This window comes from Desmodus rotundus, chromosome 1 (assembly GCF_022682495.2).
Source record: "Desmodus rotundus isolate HL8 chromosome 1, HLdesRot8A.1, whole genome shotgun sequence".
Classification (NCBI taxonomy): domain Eukaryota; kingdom Metazoa; phylum Chordata; class Mammalia; order Chiroptera; family Phyllostomidae; genus Desmodus; species Desmodus rotundus.
The window spans coordinates 36,996,326-37,016,560 of record NC_071387.1 but is presented as its reverse complement, the minus strand read 5'-3'; the positions used below and the strand labels follow the sequence as shown (position 1 = coordinate 37,016,560).

The 20,235-nt window shown below is 41.7% G+C and overlaps 1 protein-coding gene across 2 annotated transcripts in view; it reads right to left on the bottom strand.

Annotated features, from left to right (window-relative positions):
* Positions 1-20,235, bottom strand: part of RASEF (RAS and EF-hand domain containing) — a 69,528-nt gene that overhangs the window by 48,403 nt on the left and 890 nt on the right. The gene's annotated exons all lie outside the window — the stretch shown is intronic.

Here is a 20,235-nt window from a genome sequence, read left to right as displayed (position 1 = left end):
GCTGGGCTTTCCTCCGCTGCTTTGCTGCTGCTCCGCCAAAGGATGACTACTCCAGGTATTCAACCAGCAGTGCCTCAGCCAGTGCGCTCTGCCCAAATACATCTCCTGCAGGCGACATTCCTTCCGGAGTCATGTCACCCTGAAAAATAGTTTACTAGGTACTTATTTAGGTAATATTTCCCCAGAAAGTGTTAAAATGAAAACTCCCTGGAAAATGGGTATGTTGAGTAGATTTATTCAATGTCTAGAAGCATTGCAAAGAGCAAACTGCTTCCTACTTAAAGTCACTGACATTTAGGCACTGGAAGTTTGCCAGTGGAGGGAGGAACACAGAAACAGCAAGGGGACGATGTGCTGAAGGTTTCGGGAAGGCACACTCAAAACAGCTGAGGGCTTCTTAGGTCATGAGTAATTACTACACAGGGCAAGTGTAACAGCCTGGCTAAATTCAAGTGCTTCCTCGCCACATCCTGGCTCTGTGACCCAGGGCGAAATCCTTAACCTCTTGTGCTTCGGTTTCCTCGGGCATGATGGGAGTAGAGTAAAGGCAGCTTCCACATAACATCGTGAGGGTTAACTCCTACTGAAGCACATGCAACCATACACGGAACACTAAGGGTAATCGACACATGTCCCCCACTGTTATGATCTGTGACTCTTCTATCCAAATGAGTTAGAAAGAAGTAGATGGTTATCTCCTGTCAGCTTCTCTGTTGTGTCTTGGGAAAGATCTAGAAGGAAGCCAGCAGCGTGGTATGGAAGCCCCATGGGCAGAAAGGTTGTCTTACGTGAACCAGTGCAGGGGAGCCTCAAAAATGAGAACAGGGTCATGCCTGACTCAGTCTGAAAACTTAGAGTCTAGGGGTCAGTGAACCTTTTCTGTAAAGCACTGGATAGAAAGTATTAATAATGATGGGAGCAGCTGTTGCAACTACTCAGCTCTGCCACTGTAACATGAAAACTGCCCTACATGCTACATAAAGGAATGAGCTTAGCTCTGCATCAATAAAACTATATTTACACAAACAGGCAGAAGGCCAAACGGACCTTACTTTGATCCCGGCCCATTAACGTAGGGCCTGAGCACAGGACTGGAGGTAGGGTACTGCAGACCTAACACTTCCACACCCAGGAAACAGGCCTTGTTCCCATCCTGTCCGGAGGTCCGTATCAGTTTTTCTCACACATGGATATCACACTGTCGGTGCTATTACATGTGTACAAAGCCCATGTGAGAATGTGCACCTCTTTCCCTAAGAGTGCTTCTACTGCACACTCACTCTCCCAACACTTCCATCAACTTACTTTGAATCAAGCTACACGTAGGCATAATGTAGTAAGATTAGTGCAGGTAGGTGTATTATAGTTATTTTTTACTGAAAATTTCTATTTTGGCAAGAAAGATAAGGCTTGGGGAGAAAAATACAGTGACATATCAGTTTCTATGCAAAATTTCCTTTTAAATGACCCCTATCACCTTCCCAGGTTTGCTGGGAATAATCATACCTCCTGCTTATTGTTCTGTATCCTGTCTGCTTTAACATTCACCCAGAATTTTCTCTTTTAATCAAAAAGTGACACTAACAGTAATTTACTAAACTGTGTACTAATGATTACAGTTATTAACAGTCACACAGAAAATGGGCCAGTGTGAGCTGGAGGATCTGCACTTTTTGCTTCCAGCTTTCATCTGGTGGTGTGTAGACATCCGTGCAGTGAAGAGACTTCTCATGAATGTGTGCTTAAATCGGAAGACAATCAGTGATAAAGCCATCTCCCCTTCCCTGACCCTACCCAGACACAATGTAACCAAGCCTTGCCTTTCAGGAGCAGGAAACAGAATAGTCACTGATAAAACAAATTAAGCCGGGACAAGAGAAGCAGGAGACAAGTAACTCTTCAGGTCTCAGATAGTGGTGGAGAAAGATGGCAGGCAGCTGCTTGCTGGCCACCTGGAGAACCAGCAGGAGTGCGGCTACCTTCCCAATGCCGCTAGGTAGCTGGTTGGCCCAAGCAATGGGAAATTAGGAAGTTCCAGTCACAAGGACAGGAAAGAGAAGTCGGGCAGTCTTGCCAGAAACCACAGTGATTACCTGGAGTGCTCTTCCTACTGTGATTTAACCATTGTTAGCATGGTTTAAAGTATAGAACTAGTTATTTTATTGATGGTAATGCTTTTATATTTTGCAGTAAATAAACCCTTTTAGACCTCAAGAAGCAAAGGGGCATGCTTAATAAAAAGTAAAGTACCAAATTTCCTTTCCTCAAGAAGTATGGTGATAAATGTGTCACTTGCTTGAAAGGTTTAACTAACATCACAGCCAAGAGGAGCCTCAGGAGACATGACAACTAAATGTAATGTGATGTCCTGCATAGGGTCCTGGACCAAAAAAGAAAGGACATTAGGGGAAAGCTGAGGAAATCTGAACGATGCATGAACTTTACTTAATGGTAATGTATCTGTATCAATTCATTAGTCACAACAATTCAAGATGTTAATAATGGGGGAGAGAGTTGTATGGGAACTCTCTGCTCCATCTTCACAACTTTTCTGTAAATCTAAAAACATTCTAAAAACTAAGTTTATTTTTAAAATGTTTGTCAACATTTGTCCTCCACCATAGTGGACTAGGATGACATCACTAACTCCATGAAAACCAGAAGACACACATTTCCTGAAGAAGCCTGAGCACCTATGTCTTTTAAGAAAACTACGTTCAGAGTCTACAATTTCACTCATGCAGCTACAGAAGGTTCATTTATACACCGCCTGTGAAGCATGACTTTTCCCTTAGATCAAATTACTGTTCCTCTAAATCAGCAATTTTTAACCAGTGTGCTGCAAGAATTTTTAAAACATGCAATAATTGACTAGTCAGGGGCACTGACCTCTTTTCCCTTAGACTGTCAAATAAAAAAATGCATCAGCCAATACAATAATAGTCGTCTGGTGCAAATGAATCAAAATTATATCTACTTTTTGTCAGATGAGCAAAAAATGTAACATTTTGTGTCATGCTGTGGAATGTTAGTCATTAGTTTATGTGTGCCGTGAGGTGAAAAAGGTTGAAGAGCACTGTTCAATGCATTTTTTATTCCAAGTTTTCTTGTACAAATGCAAATAGGTGATAGTGGTTTGTGTTGTCTCCATTATCAGAAAAAGAACTTCACATAGGTAATGAGGCTAGTTTTTTATCAGTCTGATCAGATGCTTCAAAAAACAAACAAAAAAACTAGCTGCATCAATTCCAATAACAGCTTGATTTTTTTCCCCCATCCACTGCATGGAATCAAAGTAAAGCTTTTGGAAGTTCACTGTGTTGAAGGTAAAACATCCAACCTTACTATGAATGTTACTGCAAATTCAAAACATAAGAGTAAAACATTGTGGTATAAAATTTTTTACTAAATTAAGAAATCTGTGAATTAGAAATGCACCCAGAATTGGTGGTAGTGCATATAATTACCTCCAAACAGGCTCTGATACTATACCAGTTGAAATAGAAGCTGTAACTGTTAAAATTTCAAATATACTTATACAGTTACACTATCTAACCATTTTTATGGTGATTACTTTCTCTCTTTACAGTCTATCATCATTTGTGTTTTTGAAATGTTTGAATCTTTGAAGAATTACTTAGGTAATCATTCATGTTTTTTTGTAAACTAGTCCTCTGATTTTTCATTACATTTTGTCCAAAATCTATTGGAAAACGTTCATGAAATTGACTAATTTCATGGGAGGTAGAAAAACTACCTTCCTTCCATGTTTGAAGCTGTTAGCAGTTTGGAATCAATTAAAAACTAAGCCTAATAACAGGAAAGCAGACATATTAACAAATTAAAGGATAGAGCTCAAATGTTGTACAAATTTATTCTAAAATTCTATAATTATGATTTCGAACATCCCAAGTCACAAGGAAAATCTTTTGATGGACCTCCTAAATTACTGATTAAATTTATATTCTGTACCAGAATAGAATAAAATTGAAAAAACCTACGATTTTGGAGCATCCAAGTGTGGGAAAACATTTAAAAGAGTCATGAATGAAGACAACGTATTTGGCAAGTCTTGTCATAAAAATTAAGAAACTTGCGAAGAAAGTACTTTGAAGGGAGGCAAAAATGTAGGCTTTGTTGACAATTATGTACATATGTCAATATTTACACATGTCAATTCCAAAAAACTGAAACGGAGGATTCCTCCATTTATCAGAATTTGCTGTGAGCTTATCTCAGAATTTGCTCGTGAAGGGCTCTTCAGCACTTTGTACAGAGAATGTTTTCTCAATTTAAACCAATATAACCTACTCAGAAGAGTCAATTGCTGACGTCAACAATTTCAAATTTAATAATCACAAAATGTAACTCTAAAGAAGATTATACACAATTTTATGGGGAAGAGTATAAAAAGACCACTTTGAAATAAGATACACTCTTCAGAAAGTTTCAGAAATATATATGCATAGTGACTAATTAAAATACTTGAATATTTTCCAAAACTAATTATTCCACTTACGTAATTTTTTAACCTTCAGATAACTGATATAAACATTTCATTGATTAAATGTACATAACTTTTTTTATGCACTTTAGAAATAACTTTATTTTTGAAAACGTTTTTAACAGAACTACAGTTGAGCCTGCACAATGTGGATTGGAACTTTATGGGCCCACTGATATGCAGATTTTCTTCAGTAAGTGTCTGTTCTGTTTTTCATCCACGGCTGGGAGTCCATGGATATGAAAAGCCAACTACATGCGTTGTTCCATGTCATTTTTATAGGGAACTGGAGCATCAGCAGATTTGGGTATCTACGGGGACGTCCTGGAACCAGACCCCCACAGATACTCAGAGGCAACTTAAGTTCTGGGGGAAGTCAAAAGTTATACATGAATTTTCAACTGAACAGCAGTCAGCCCCCCTAAACCCCTAATGGTACAAGGGTCAACTGCATTTTATATGACTACATACATAATGAAAGCAATTTGTTGGGCAATAAAATAATATTTCAATACAATTAGATAATTTTACTTATTAGTTCTTCTCACTTATTCACAAGAAAATTCTGGTTTGGAGAATCAATTCTATGGTTACTCTACTTTCCTATCTCATTTCCTCCGCCCTTCTCATCTTCTACGTAGTCTAAGGAGCTCACTGCCTGCAAGTATTTTGTACAGTGCCTGACAGACAATGCATACAATTTCCACAAAGGAGACAAGGTTCAGATCAAACATGTTATCTTGGTCCATTTCACATCATCCCATACTGTAACTATTTTTTTCAACTATTGAAACTGAAAAGGGTTGGGAAACAGATTTACCCCTCCCTAATCAAAGTATATTTTAATATCAGTCTTTGATCAAAATTAAACCTTTTGTACTTCCTATCTAGAAATCAAATCCTGCACATCAGTCAAGGTTCCCTCAAGAATCGCCTCCTTGAAGCCTGCCCTGACTACTCCAACCACAAGAAATCCTTCCCTTCAGATCCCGTGCCACACTTTATCTGAAGCTCTGTTTACTGAGTTTTCTGTGGATGTTTACCTTCCCAAGTACCCTATAAGCCTCCATATCCCTTCCAAGCAGCCAGAGATCTGATCTTCAGTAGACCCTGTCTTAGCAAACTAACCTAGGAAGGAAGACTCAATGGGACATGAAGCAGCAGACTTCTGTACTGGATCTGAGGCAAGCTAAGCACTGACTCAGATTGGGTGAAGAAGAATGCAGTGAGGAGGATGCAGATGAAGCCTGCTGGACACAGGGCCAGGGAAGAGAGGAACTATGGGAAATCGGCCTGCCAACCTAAAAAGCGGCAATCTCCTCTGCACACAATGAGAACGGAGGAGATTCTAGAAAGTGCGCCAGGTTGCAGGCGCACACACTGCTCTCCAGCCTGCAGGCTGCCTTCTCCTCCGTTTGTTTTTCCCTTTTCTCCTTTCGTATTGTTTCCGACAGGGGAGTGACCAATATTTACTATATAACCCACACGTACAAAGCTGCCAGGAGCCAAAACTTTCAACTTGAGAAACTGCTGGGACTTGTGACTAATATTTCTGACATGCACAGGCCCCGCTGCTCCCTTCCAGCTAAGATTTGTGCTTTTGTGGGTTGAGGTTGCTAAACGGCTAACCCAAAGTTGTGAATACTGAATATATTTCTGCAGTAATAAACAAGGGTGCATTTTTAACAAGAGAATATGTGTAAGTTTATAAATATTAAAATATATGTGCCTTCCAAAAATACAAATTAAATCACATGATTTTATATAAGTCAATGCAGACATGAAAAACTGCACTACATAAATAACTCACCACCAGCTTCTATTACAGAAAAATAATGCGCTTGCCCTTCTGAAATCTCCAATTGACTTCTTAATATACCGACTCATGACTACCAGCAAAGAGCACATTGTCTCTCTTATACTCAGTATATTAGCGATATAAATGCATTCTACCTGTTCACTCAGCAGCAAATGTATTTCTTAAACTCGTATTTAATATATGTTAACACTCACTAACTACCGAGTGACTGGCACTTAACTCTAAAGCGTTACTGACGGCGTGGAAGGATAGCTGGTGCCAAAGCTAGAGTCCCATTTTCATCAACAATTAAATATCGACTTTATGCCACAGTACAGATGATACTGGCGGGAAAAGTTGCTGGACACTGTACACAACCTGCTCCGGCCTGCCTGAAAGCCTCTTTCAAAGGTGACAAGAATTGCTCTGAAAGATTGTGTAATGAATGAGAATTTCTTTTCGTTGACAGCATTTTTGAACTATCTTAAATTAAAACTATTTGTATACGTGGTAGTGTTTGTGTGGTTGCTGTACAAAAGACATGTCCTAGAAAGAATTTTTAAAGTCCACGTTTAATTTTAAGAACCATTGATTTGTATCTTCCTACCTTGCTAGCTAACCATCAGATATAAAGATAAATCAATAACACTTTTCCAGCATCTCTGTTTTATGCAGAGATGGGCCAAAAATATCACACTAAAGCAAAATTAGTTGTAGAGATTTTCCAATAAATGTTCTTGAACGCATTTCCCCGTTAACCGAAGATGTCCCGGGCATCTTCAATTCCGCGTTTCAACAGTGAAGACCCTTTGTGAGGCTCTGGGTCCCCTTCAATGGCACCGGGGGCGTATTTTCCACAAGGCAGAAGCTTCCCCAGATACACTCCACTGCTCATCACCTGTCCACTTCACTGCTTTCCTGGCAACCTGCAGGAAATTTAATTACTTTTTCATTTGATTTTCTGAACAACCGAAGGGTGGTTTTCTGGAATGTGATTAAGAAAAAGAAGGTAACCAAAAATCCTATTAAAATCTTCACGTTATTCTAGGATCAGCTGTCCTGAACACAAGCCCACTTTGAGCTCCCAGAGCCCCAGCCCATTAAAAGAGCAAATAACCACCAGATTTGCAAACACTGTCTGCGGAAGAAATCTGACCCCAGCCCAGGAGAGCCAAGAAAAGAAAAACCAGGTCTTCTCTTAATTGAGTCATCTTAACTCACTGGTTCATCAGATAAGGGAAAAGCAATTTCGGTGACCTGTGTATTTACATTTACCTCAGTTTATGTTTTTCATTCCAAACTTTTACTCTTCCCGGGTTCCCTGTGATTATAGCTGCCCTCCTCTCTCACTTGCATGGATAACTTCCCCTCTGGGCACTGCCACTGGCCCAAAGCTACTAAACAAAATGCAAATACATGTTGAATGGTTGCTTTAAATCCAAGTACTAAAAAAGAAGCTGTAATAAAGTTATTACAATAATTCACTTTAATGGACAAGAGAACCCACAAAGCAGTAGTATCTGTATACCTTCATGTATAGTTTTTGGAGCATTTTTCCTGACTCAAAAAGAGCATTAAAAATCATTTCAATGACCCAGCGGGGGCCCGAGACATAGGTGCAAGCCCGTGTCTCGCCAGACCGCACATGGCTTCATCTCAGCGTACGCCCACAGCCACTCTTGGCTCGATGCCCACTTCTTACGTGTGTGTAACATAAACCCATGTTTTGTGCTTATCTTTCCTAATAGCATTATTTTTAAAAAGATCATTTAGAACTACAATGTCTACTCTGGGGGACCTTCAATATGAACAAAGTTAACATATGAATACAAATGGAAAAGAAAAAAACTGCAGAAAATAATCATCATTTCAACATGATGGCACTCCGGCCACCTCAAACGCAGGAATCCGGGCACCGTGGGGAACCCCACAGAAGGCTGGAATTCAGGAGAGAACGAAAGCCTCTGGGACACACCTGCTTGACACCGGAATAATCTGCATTCAAATAACCTCATTCTAACACATTGGATCATTTACTTTCTGAATCTTCGGCAAACAAAGGTACCCAAGGAGGGAGGAAGGACTGACAAGAGTACATTGTAACCTGAGCGCAGCACAGAAAACCACACAGGAACGCAGAAAGTCAGGCTGAATTCCCATCTCCACAAATCCTAGGAATATCACTACACTACCGCCCAGCACGAGGTAGACTTCATAAAGGTGTCCCTGGGTTAGCCAGGAAAGCTCAAACTATTCTGCAAACAGACAGTAAAAGCAACACAGCATGTGCGTCCGAATGCTTACCAACAACAAGTGACAGACCGCTCCCTGCAGCACTGCATGCCATGGCCACAAAGCAGAAATTACCCGCCATGTGGTCCAAAATGGTAAAATGGATAAACTGTGGGACTTTGCACAGTGAAATACTCTACAGCAATGGAGATGACAGATCTACAGCTACCATAATTTACTTGTCCACTTCTAGAAGGCCTCTCAGGTATGGCCAATGCTGCTGGTCTGAGACTCTTGAGTAGCAAAGACTGACAAAAACATTTAAAACCAGGGTCTGCTAAGCTCCTGGGAAATGAATTATGCCTCGTCCTGAAAATATGAGCCTGGGCCTAGCAGCTTTCTCATTGCTGAGTTTCAGGACCTGTATCTGGGCTTCCCCATGCCTCTCAAATTGCATCCCCATCAGCAACAGCCAACCAACCGGAAGGACAAAAACCAGTAGTTGGGGACAGCAGAGTAAGAACTTGTTCCTCCTGAAAGGGATTTCTCACTGTTTTTCATTAAAAGTTCAGCTTTTGGGCTTCTTAGTTTAATGCCTTTCCCATAGCATATGCAGAAGGGAGGGAGGGAGGGAAGGAGAGAGAAGGCAGGAAAGGAAGAAAGGAAGTGAGCAAGCAAGCACTTAGGTTGCCTGGGAAAGTGCAGCAATGTAAATGCCGGGGCGGCTTGCCAGGTGCCTAAGGCTGCTTAAATCCAAGATGTCTGTTCTGTGAGGTGCTCAGTTTGAAGTTACAGATATTTTGATGAAGAATGAGACTGAAGGGTGAGAATGGAAGGGTAGAGATAAAGGTGAATAATAAGCCCTCTTCTTCCCAGGGAGCATCTCTGAGCCATAAACACATGAAAGGCAAACCTTTTCTTGGCAGATAGAAAAATGTAAATAACTTTAAACTTGCCCCAGAAATTTAGTACGTTCTTTTGAAGTGTTTAGGCATTTGGAAGGGGTACAGGAGGAATATAACATATGTATAGGGAGTTTTCCAGATTCAAATAAATATTTGAAATTTTCTGGTACATATTTTATAAGCTGAAGGCATTAAAAAATGCTCTCTGATCTTTTCAAAACTGACTCCCATAACATAAGGAATGTCAATAACAGAATATCTGAAAAAGTTCCTCAGTGGGTGTGATGGTTAATTTTATGTGTCAACTTGGCTAGGACACAACAATCAAACACTTGGTCGTACAAGTCTGGAAGTTGCTATGAAGGTATTTTGCACATAAGGTTAACATTAAACCCAGTAGAGTCTGAGTAAAGCAGATTATCTTACCCAATCAGCTAAAGACCGTTCATTAAATGAAGACTCACTTCCCCCAAAGAAGGAATTCTGCCAGCAGAATTGAGATTATTCAATTTACTGAGTTGAATAAGTTGCATCCATAAGAACTAAACTCTTACTCAGTTGCTGAATAAGAACTTTAATTTTAAATATCATTCAACAGAGTAGGTCACTTTTTAAGGTCCCAAATGCTCAGCTATACAGTAACTTTTTAATTCTCTCCACGGTTCATTAGGATTTTAACAACCTGTCTGAGAGAGCTGTGTACTTTTGTGGACTGACAGATGTTTATTAGCCTGAAGACAGCTTATTCACAGTGATCTACTAGGAGAGAGGCAATGCAGCATCCTTCTAGACCAGTATGAAACCTTCAAATCTGTACACACAGAAGCAACCTGACACTCACTTATGGCTTCGTGCCCTGCCTTAGCCTGTCATGAATTTGTACTCAAGGCTAGTTCTGCCACAATGCATGTTCCTATAACATCAATCGGCTCACTCCCTAGGCCAGTAAGTGAATTACCAGCATGTCAATGTTTTGCACCTTCAAGTTACAGCCACCAAATGCAAGTCCATTACCACAGCTGAAGGCAGCAGGCTGCAGGTGAACACAGGGCTGGACACAATGCCCACTCTCCGTGGAGTCTTCCTCTTGGCACAGACTTGGTCCATGTGCTTTGTCTTGGTTCGCTCAGGTCTTTGTACATTTTGTCCTTGTCCCCGTAACTCAGCAGCCACAATCCAGATACCTCCTTCCTTCAAAGGAGGTATCTTTACCTTCAAGCCACCTTTACCTTCAAAGAAACCTGCAAAATCCTACATTTCTGTGTTTTAAAACATCTAAAGGTGTTCTGGACTGTTGTAATTCTATGTTTATTAAGATTATTCTGTAACTATTTTTTTTACTGTGCTAATATCTTATTAGGATTGTTACTATTTTTTTTAGCATCTAGTTACAAAGCTGTACAGCTAGTGAGTGGTCGCCCCATCCCCACTTTTTTTTTCTCATTTGACTTGTGTGCTTTTGCAGAATATCAGGTTTGTGGGATGTACACTATGTTAGAACAGAAAGGCTGGCACTGTAACTCATTCATTACCATCCCCATGCGAACCGTATCTGCCAGACTGAAGTACAAGCTATGCCAACAGATCCCAAGGAGGAAGAGAAAGAGTATGTTGCATCACAAACACTAACACTAGTTTATAGCACGTCCATCAGAAAATACGGCATAGGAGAGTCCTAAAACATGGATTTTCTTAGCAAACATCAGCTGACTTTTCAGGAACTCTTCCACTTCAGCCCAGAGCAGAATGTCCCTCTGTTCCACAAAAGCAAGAATTACGAGGTGACCGTGTCACATTGGGGGATGAAACACATGGCTGCCAGCCTTGGCTGACGGGCTACAAGCCAGCATATGCTGCCCCAACCTCCCACGGGCCCTCCCACCTGCACCAGGTGACACTGCGGCTGATGGCAGAAGATACTTGCACCATCGCATGCATATTTCAGCATGAGTAACTCACTCACACTTTTGTGCTACATGTGCAGACATTTAAAAAAATTCCTAATTCAAGATGTGATTGCAACAAAAGGGCCACTTCAGTATGCTCCATAATTTTATAATTGTGAATGACCACAATGGGATATCATGGTTGAACATTCCCATAAAATGTCCTAAAACTAAATCAAATACATGGAAACTGAAGAGAGTGGTGGCCTTTGCTGTGGGTGTGGTGGGAGAGAGCTCTTAAATGTGTCATTATCTCCAGTGTATCTGCTTGTTCACATAGAAATTTCAGGTGTGAGTGCGTTTAAGGGGCAAAGCGGGACAGAACCTGTATTTGGGGCTGGTCCCAAAACACAAGACACAGAGCTTTTGTGGCTACTCAAATTTCATCTCTGTAAAAAATTCCCATCCCCATAACATTTGTTTTTCTCGTGGTAAGAAACATACAACATGAAGTCTGCCTCCTTAATAAAACTGTAAGGGTGCAGTCCAGTAGCGTCGACTATACGCACATTACTGTAAAGCAGGTACTGGAATGTCCCCATCTTCAGTGACCGGAACTCTATAACCCACGAACAGCAGATCCCCACTTTCCAGCCCCACCTGCTTCAACCAAAACGCCGCGTTCTGCTTCTGAGAGTCTGACTACTCCAGGTACCTCTTCTATGTGGCACCATGTAGTATTTGTCCCTCTGTGACCGGCTAACTTCATTCAGCATAATTCCTGCCACGCATATTGTAGGAATTCCTTCTTTCTGAACGCAGAACCATTATTTGTTTGTTTGTTTGTTTAAGCTGAAACATCTTTTTCTGACCATTCATCTGTGAAATTGACACTTAGGTTGTTTCCACCCCTCGGCTGTGGTGAGTAACGCTGCAGCGACCACCAGAGTGCAGACAGGCCTGCCAGACCCCGACCTCACTTCTGTTGGCCGCATACCCACATGGGATTGCAGGGTTTCATGGTGGCGCTATTTTTAATTTTTTAAGGCACTTCCACAGTGTCTTCCACAGTGGCTAAACTACTTTACATTCCCACCAACAGTTGTACAAGGGTTCCCTTTTCTCCACATCCTCACCAGCACTTGTTTGCTTTCTGTTTTTTTTTGATAACAGCCACCCTAACAGGTGCGAAGTAGTATTTCATTATTGTCTGATTTGCATTTCCACCATGGTTAGTGATGTTGGCCATCTTTTCACCCTATAATTTTTTTTTTGCTTGGAGGACAATGTATTCCAACAATGTGGTACCAGAAAATATGGCCTTCTCACAAGTAAATTCCCTTATTTTTAATCAGAAATCATTCCATTCCCATTGATTTTTTTACGTCTTAAAAATTGTGACATGCTTAAAAACTGTGACATGTCTTAAAAACTGTTCCAGCTTCAAGATGAAGAGAAAGAAGGGCACCCGGGTAAAAGGTGTTCTGTACATCTCAATGCATTCAGAGCTCAGCCCTGCTGCCCAAGGGCTCACCTGTCAGGGCGGCATGACCTGGAGACAGAATATTGTCCAGTGACATTCGTTGAGCCCGAACAAGGTCACTCCAAAAGTACAATAACATCCAAGAGAAAAAAGAGTAAAAACAGACTATCAGTGGGTCAAAATACTATCCCACAAACTTGGAAGGGGAAGCAGGATCTCAGTTAAAGTTCTGAGTTCAGGTGCCATGAAACTACACTCCAGCAGCAACACAGATCTTCAAAGCAAGACTGCCACTGGCACATGGATTTATTGTTCACAGGTAGGGAACAGAGGTTTCCGACTGGATACAGCATCTTTTCCACCTCTGTGCTTTGACCTTCACAGAGTATGCAAAATTGAAAACTTCCACTTAACATCTGGACTTTTCACCATCTTTAGAAGTTGGCATCACTGGCAACACTGGGCCTGCATCTGGCCTGGCAGCAACTGTCCAGCCCCCCCCCACAGATGAAGCAGAGGCTCCTCCTGGCCCAGGCTCCTCTCTACTCCACCAGATCAGTCTCCCTGCCTGGTCCCCAAGGCCTCTGAGTGTGAGCCCCACTCCATCACATGAGCCACCCACAGGTGAGAGAATGGAACCCAGAGCTCATCTGACAGGGGCCTGGAGTCTCTCTGGATGGAACTGTGACACTACCAGAGTAGATAAACAGCGATAACTTCTCTATTGAAGAGCGGAGGAAACTCCCTGCATGTAACTGGTTTGCCTGATTTCTGACCACAGGTGAGAGCTGGATCTCACCACCCACCTCATAGTTCTCACCACTCTCTATCCTCGCTGATGATGTCATCTCGGCACAGAGAGAAACTGGCCAAGAAACTTCGACTTTTGACATGATACTATTTGAAAGCCAGTGCCCAGTGTAGTCCCGAATACATGTGAATACAAAAAAATGTGGAAGGGAGGCAGGGAGGAAGGAGGAAGAGGAAAAAAAGGCAAGAAAAAAGAGAGTTTCTCCTGTAGAAAAATGACAAGAGTGGGAAAATTTTAAGATAAATTTTTCCACGGCATTATGCCCTTGATTTAAATGACATACAAGATCAATTGAGCAATGAAAAATAGAGAAACTAATGTTTTCAATCCTACATAGTTATTAAGGATTTCATGTCCTTTTAAAAGAGTATTTTTAATGCTTGATAAACATGCAGGCCTTCATAAAGAAAACATTTCCTATGGATTCCAGAGTTGGCATAAATCATGTTTATATCACATTACCCAACTACAAACAAACATAAGCCAGGTATAAACTCCTTATACTTGCAGCTCTGAAACTGTGTAAGACCAACACACATTTACAAAATCACTGAAGATACAATTAGCAACATTAATCTCATCTGACAGGGGGACACACTTTACCTGAAACTAAGTCACCACAGCCAATGCCAATCTGGTAGCAGCAGCCTGCACGTGGTTCTTTGCAGCACACTTCCGTGAACAAAACCCCACTCTCCTGTCACTTCCTATTGAGACCGCGGAGGCCCCAGCACCGCTGTCTGTCACTCCAGCTTACGCGAACACGGCACTCACACAGTAAGCCCACTGCTCGGCCTTCCTCACCCACCCAGGACAATGTGCGGTGCTGTGGGGTGCTGCACAAGCCTAACCACAAGGCAGGCCGTGCAACCGGGTAGCCAGATCTGTGATGGAGGCGTCACCCAGGCAATTCCGAATGTGCTCAAATTAATTATTTTATCTCTCATTAAATGAAAACAGAAATGTGTTGTCTCCTAGGACTCCTAAGCATACATGTGAAGACCCCAAAGGGTGTAGCCCCTGGTTTGAGAATCATTCTTGACGTGAAATGTGCATAGTCCTGAGTATGTGCCAGGAGGTGTTTTTCCATTCACTGTACTGCATCCTAGGTCCTTCAGGTTCCAGAAACTTGAAGGTCAGGGTCAAGTCTACCAAGTCTCATTAGTGCCTAGGACACTAGCAGGCATGTTAGTATTGGGTGAATCAGAGAAAGAAATAAAGAAACAAGTTAGAGCTACCGCATCTGTATATCTTGTTTTTGTAAGACATACAGGCCAAGGCCTCAAGGGGTAAAATTCACTTATTTTCTTTTTATAATTGACAAAAGCAATTATACTTTGGAAGACCCCAAATATTTACAAATTGAAGCAGTGATACTGTTTTCAGGGGAAACAATTCCGAGGAAATCATGTGTCATACACCCTCCACCTCTATTGCTTCTCTCTGGGAACCAGTGTTTACTTTGCATTTTACAAGCTGATAGGAGACTAAGATTGTCAGACAGAAACGGCCTGAATACCCATGACGAACATTTCCCATTTCTTCCTTCCAACTACATAGTGTGGCCAAGGGCTCCCTAACCCTAAGCAAGAGACACATGAAGCAAGAATGTATAGTGTATATACCATCTTAGGAGGAAGAAAAAAACAACAGACATTTAGAGAACTATGGCATTCGAACCTCTCCCATCACCTAAAGATTCTCGTTTCAGCAGTCAGCTTCCACACCTCCATTCAAGGTAGAATAACATGTTGTAGCTATTTCCATTTTACAAATGAAATAAGACTACATAACCAAGAAGAAATAAAGAAACAGGTAAAGATTTCCACATACTCAAAGCGATAGGAGCAGCATGACCATGAACTTGTACAGTGATGGGGGAGAGGAGTAAATCAACATTTCCGGTTAAAGACAAGCTACAGAGGAGTCTGTGGTTCTTGCAGTGTAGTCTTCCAATGACACCCCATCTTAAGCCTTTCCCTTTTTGCCTGCCCATCAGGACAGAACAAATAATCTCTCACCAAAACCTGAGAGCAAAGCTCTGGACGATCAGCAAGATCTGAGGGTCAGAGCTGGCCACTGCATGTACGCCCAAAACTGACAGTCCTCTAAGATTGGGGAGGCCAAAATACCCATCTGGGGTGGGGAGGCCAAACAGAAATTATGACATTGAGATGAAATTCAAATATCAGAACCAGAAGGGAACACCAGCAAGTGGAACCCATAACAACTAAGTCACACATAGACTTCTGCAAGGCTCCGAAGGTCCAAGGCGGAGCTGTGGTTTTCTCTACAAACAGGCTTCTCCCCCTCGGCAGTAGGGTAATGACACACGTAATTGTCCTAGAGGACACAGTAAAGAGAAAAACAACAACAGACCAGCAACAGTGAGAAAACAAAGAGAGAGAAACGAGAGAGAGATAGATTCATACCCACCCCAGTTCTGAATCCAGAAAAGGCAGAGAAGCTCTGAAAAACCTGTGGCTGGTGCACTGAGATCCCAGAGCCAAAGCCAAAGGTGCATATCACACATAGTCAAAAAAAAAACCCCTTAAACCCCTTCCAGGACTGAGGTCCAACTCACCATCATGCCTTGAGGCTGGAATAAATCTTTATGTCCTTGGACCAACACAGTATTATTCAGCATATGTGTAACATGTATTCGAGTATATATTTATCTCCAAACACCACAAACACAGTCTAAAGCTCCCCTATACTCACATTTTGAATATCAAGAGCTGAGATTAAACAGAGAAGAGCTGATTTATCTATCCCATGTCAGGCTGGCTCAGGGCCATAAACTCACTGAGTGGTAAGAGGGGAAACTGAGGCACTATCTAATCAATCAGTGACTCTCCATCTGTCTGTTGATCCCGGTCTTTAGCCCCCCTCACCTTGTCTCCCTCTCTCACTCTCTGTCTCGGGCACTCTCTGTGTTTATCTCTGTTTCTGCCTCCCTCTCTTCTCTCCCTTTCCCGTCCTCCCAGCACCGCACCGTGTAAGTGAGCAGGCTGCTGGAGCAACTACACTATTACAAAGACCACCACACTGAAAAGCCAAGAAGACAACATGTAAAAGCAACCCTACCCGGCACTCAAACTATGCCTCTGCCTGCGTGTGGCTACTTGTTTTTAAAAATGTCCTCATTACGTGGGATTAGTGTTCAACTGCTGACCTTCTCCTCTTGATTTTAGTAATCATCATTATAGGAACACGCCGACCTAAACTGTGTTGGCAATCTGTGTACAGTTCACCCATGGGTAGTTTTGGTTCTGCTCAATTAAATTTCTTCTTTTTAAATCATTAAGGAAAAGGCTTCCCTTCAAGGTTGTGTGTGTAGGCAGGTCACAAACCATGTGCCACAGCTGACCACACAGGACCAATCTTGGTGTGTGACCAAATCCCAGCCTAGCCCTGTCTGACAGGTCTCCAATCGCACTCATGCTGGCTACACTCCCGGCACCTGCCCTGGGTCTCTCCCTGACCTGGTGATTGTGGAGGAACCTCTGCCCCTTCCCAAAATCTGGCTGATCCCAGTGCCATTCTGACCTCCATGCTTCTGTTTCTGAGAATGTAGGGTTCTAAGCTAATTTATCAATTCACAAATGACACTCAATTGCTACAAATGGAGTTGAGAAAACTCTGAAAAGCTTCAGCTCTGACCAGAGGAGAAATTAATTCTGCCATCCCCGCCTCCAGTCAAACAATCAATGCATGCATGTGTGTGCACACACAGGCACACAGTTCCTTCTCTCCTTGCCAATCTCTGAACACCACGACCAGCTCACACTGAGAACCTGAAAAAACATAGAGAATTGACAAAAGAAATGATAAAAGGCACCCAGCATGAACTAACTGCTTTCTCAGTATGTGAACCAAGGAATTGAAGACAGGTTTATTCGATTCGTCCAGGATATATTTATTGAGTCCATTTATTGAGTACCTACTGGGTACAAATCTCCCTTCCACCAAGATAATGCCCCTGGCACCAGAAATTGGCTAGTCTAAATTATTACAAGTCTGCTGTCTGTATCTTCCCGGATGTTCTCTCCCCACACCAAGGGTTTTTCTGGTACAATCTTCCTTCAGAAACTCTCTTACATAACCACATCACCTTGTCCATTCTGGTTTTATCTGCTGAGTGATCTAGTTCCAACTTACTAGAAGTATCAACCGTCTATCCTAACCCTGGACACCATGTACACATGCCCAGCTCAGGTTAACAGGTCTTGTGACTGCTGGGGACCCTCCCCACCCAGCCTTTAAGGGAAGGAGTCCCTGAGTGTTTTAAGAGGAATAGAACTTAAGAATGTGTTGGCACACATCCCAGAGACCATTTTCATCCTTTCACAATGCAAAATTATGTTCTAATATCACAGTAACTGATGACTGGGAGTTTAATGCAAATTTGCTTATTTGGATCTAAGAGCTTGAATGAACTTGGAAATGGAAACCAGTACCACATTTTGCCTCTACAAGAATCAAACATTCTTACACCCGATATCTGTTCTCAAACTGTACATGAATATCCGCCACCCCCCATCACAGGCACGGGACAGGGTGCCACCAGGGGGGAGATGGAGTGTCAGGTGGGAAACGAAGCCACCAGATGCAATAGCACACCCTTCCGGAGAGACAAGTTCCCTTTGGCAGAAGATATATTTTATATTAAAACAAGCTCTGCTATATTACTGAGTAAAATGACAACAAATATGTGATTTTTTTTAAATATAAAAACTCAAGATTTCAAATTAAGTTCCTGCTTGCAGCAGTCTGTTGAGCTATGTCCATAATATATGGAGTTTCCTGCAAATAACTCTCTTGCCTTTAAATGGTCTTTGAGGAAATTTTTGAAAAATGTTTCACCCACACTATGAACTTCTTGAGGGCATGAACTACATCTCATCCTTCTCTTTGTCTCCAGGGACCTAGGACAGTACCTAAGATAGTGTCTGGCACAAAACAGATACTCGATAATGTTTGCAGAATTAATTTGGTGGAAAAAATGGCAATGACATTATCAATAACAAAAGATTTTTATCACATTTGGATGGGAGGAAGGGAAGGACACCGCTGTATAAGGAAGTGGAATAGAAGCAATCCAATTTACAAAAACAGTTATGGCTGCCATGGTAACAATCAGATGAAGCAGCTCTGTTTGGTTCTTTTCCACTTACACAAGTACAGGAAAGCAAACATTGTACTTGTTAATCTCCCATCAGAAGAGGTTGAGGCTTAGGACACAAGTCTACCAGGTGACACCAGTAGCCATTAAATTTAATAACCTTTGAAGAGTTCGAAAAGGTATCATGATAATAATAGTATCACCAATAACAATAAGTTATGGTTTGTACACTGAACCTAGGAAGTCATTTTAATGATTTAAGGGTTAAGTGTTAAGTATCTGTTGCTGAGACCTAACAACTGAGAAAAGCAGACCCACATGTGTGTGCACACATATACATCAAAATAATATGATGTGAACACACCTTTCCTTACTCCTAAAATTGGCATCTTTTTAATTAGCTGGACACAAACCAAGTTACAAATGAAAGGTGATTCAAAGAGCATAGTGTATAGCAATGTTTAAATTGTTCCTCTCCCTTGGTGGAGACATTGCCTTTTAACCCACTTGTAAATACTAGAAAAGATGGGTATCACACCCACTTTCTCTACACAATCCCTCTTATACTGCGGTGAGTCACTCTCCAGGCCAGTGTTCCAAGTACTTTCTAAACTGGAGAGAGAACCTGGGAGGAGGCGGAAGTGAGGACTCCTTGCCCCGCAGGTCTCGTCTGTGAATGGGTGAACCAGGCCACTGCTGCCTCCCAGGGCTCCTTCCTTTTCTGAGTCTTATGTCTCAGGTATGTGAACTGCCAACTAAAACAAACTTTCAAACTTTCTTAATAATAACAGCCAGAGCCCTTTAACTTCAACTGAAATCTAAGCAGAAAGCAAAAAAAAAAAAAAAAAAAAAAGTACAGCATTCACATATTTGCAGTGTTTGAGGAAGATGTGATAGCAGCTGCCTGAGACATACCAAGACACCAGGAATAGACAGATGCAAGTTAATCTCAAAAACAGAAAACAAACAAGAAAACGCTGAGTAGCTTCCCCTCCCTGCCCTGAATCAGCAGGCATCCCTTTTTCCCCTAAGAATTAATTTAGTAACTTTATATTACATTATTTCTGTTGGAGTCATAGGAGTAGAGAATGTATTGTATGATTTTATCATTTTATTCTGTTGCATATAAAGAGAGTTTTTCAATTCACAACATCTAGGATCAAATCCCTGATCTTTTATTAACTAGCGAGTCCCTTAATATTTTACAGGTATAAATTTCTGGGTCTAAGTTTCTTCATCAATCAGAGCAAAGAAAGGTTATTCCTCCCAAGGTTATTCTGAAAATTAAAGTGAACTCTGTAAAATGCCTAGCATATAGAAGGCATCAGTGAACATGTGTCCAACAACATAAATACCCAACAATGTCTCTTCTTCTACTTAGTAGTAAAAAAAAACAACATGCAAAAACTGCTACAGAGAACACCAAATTGGCAAAGGGCGCGGGTCACCACCGCTCCCCTCCCGGAAGTCCTCTAAGTAAGTGACATCACC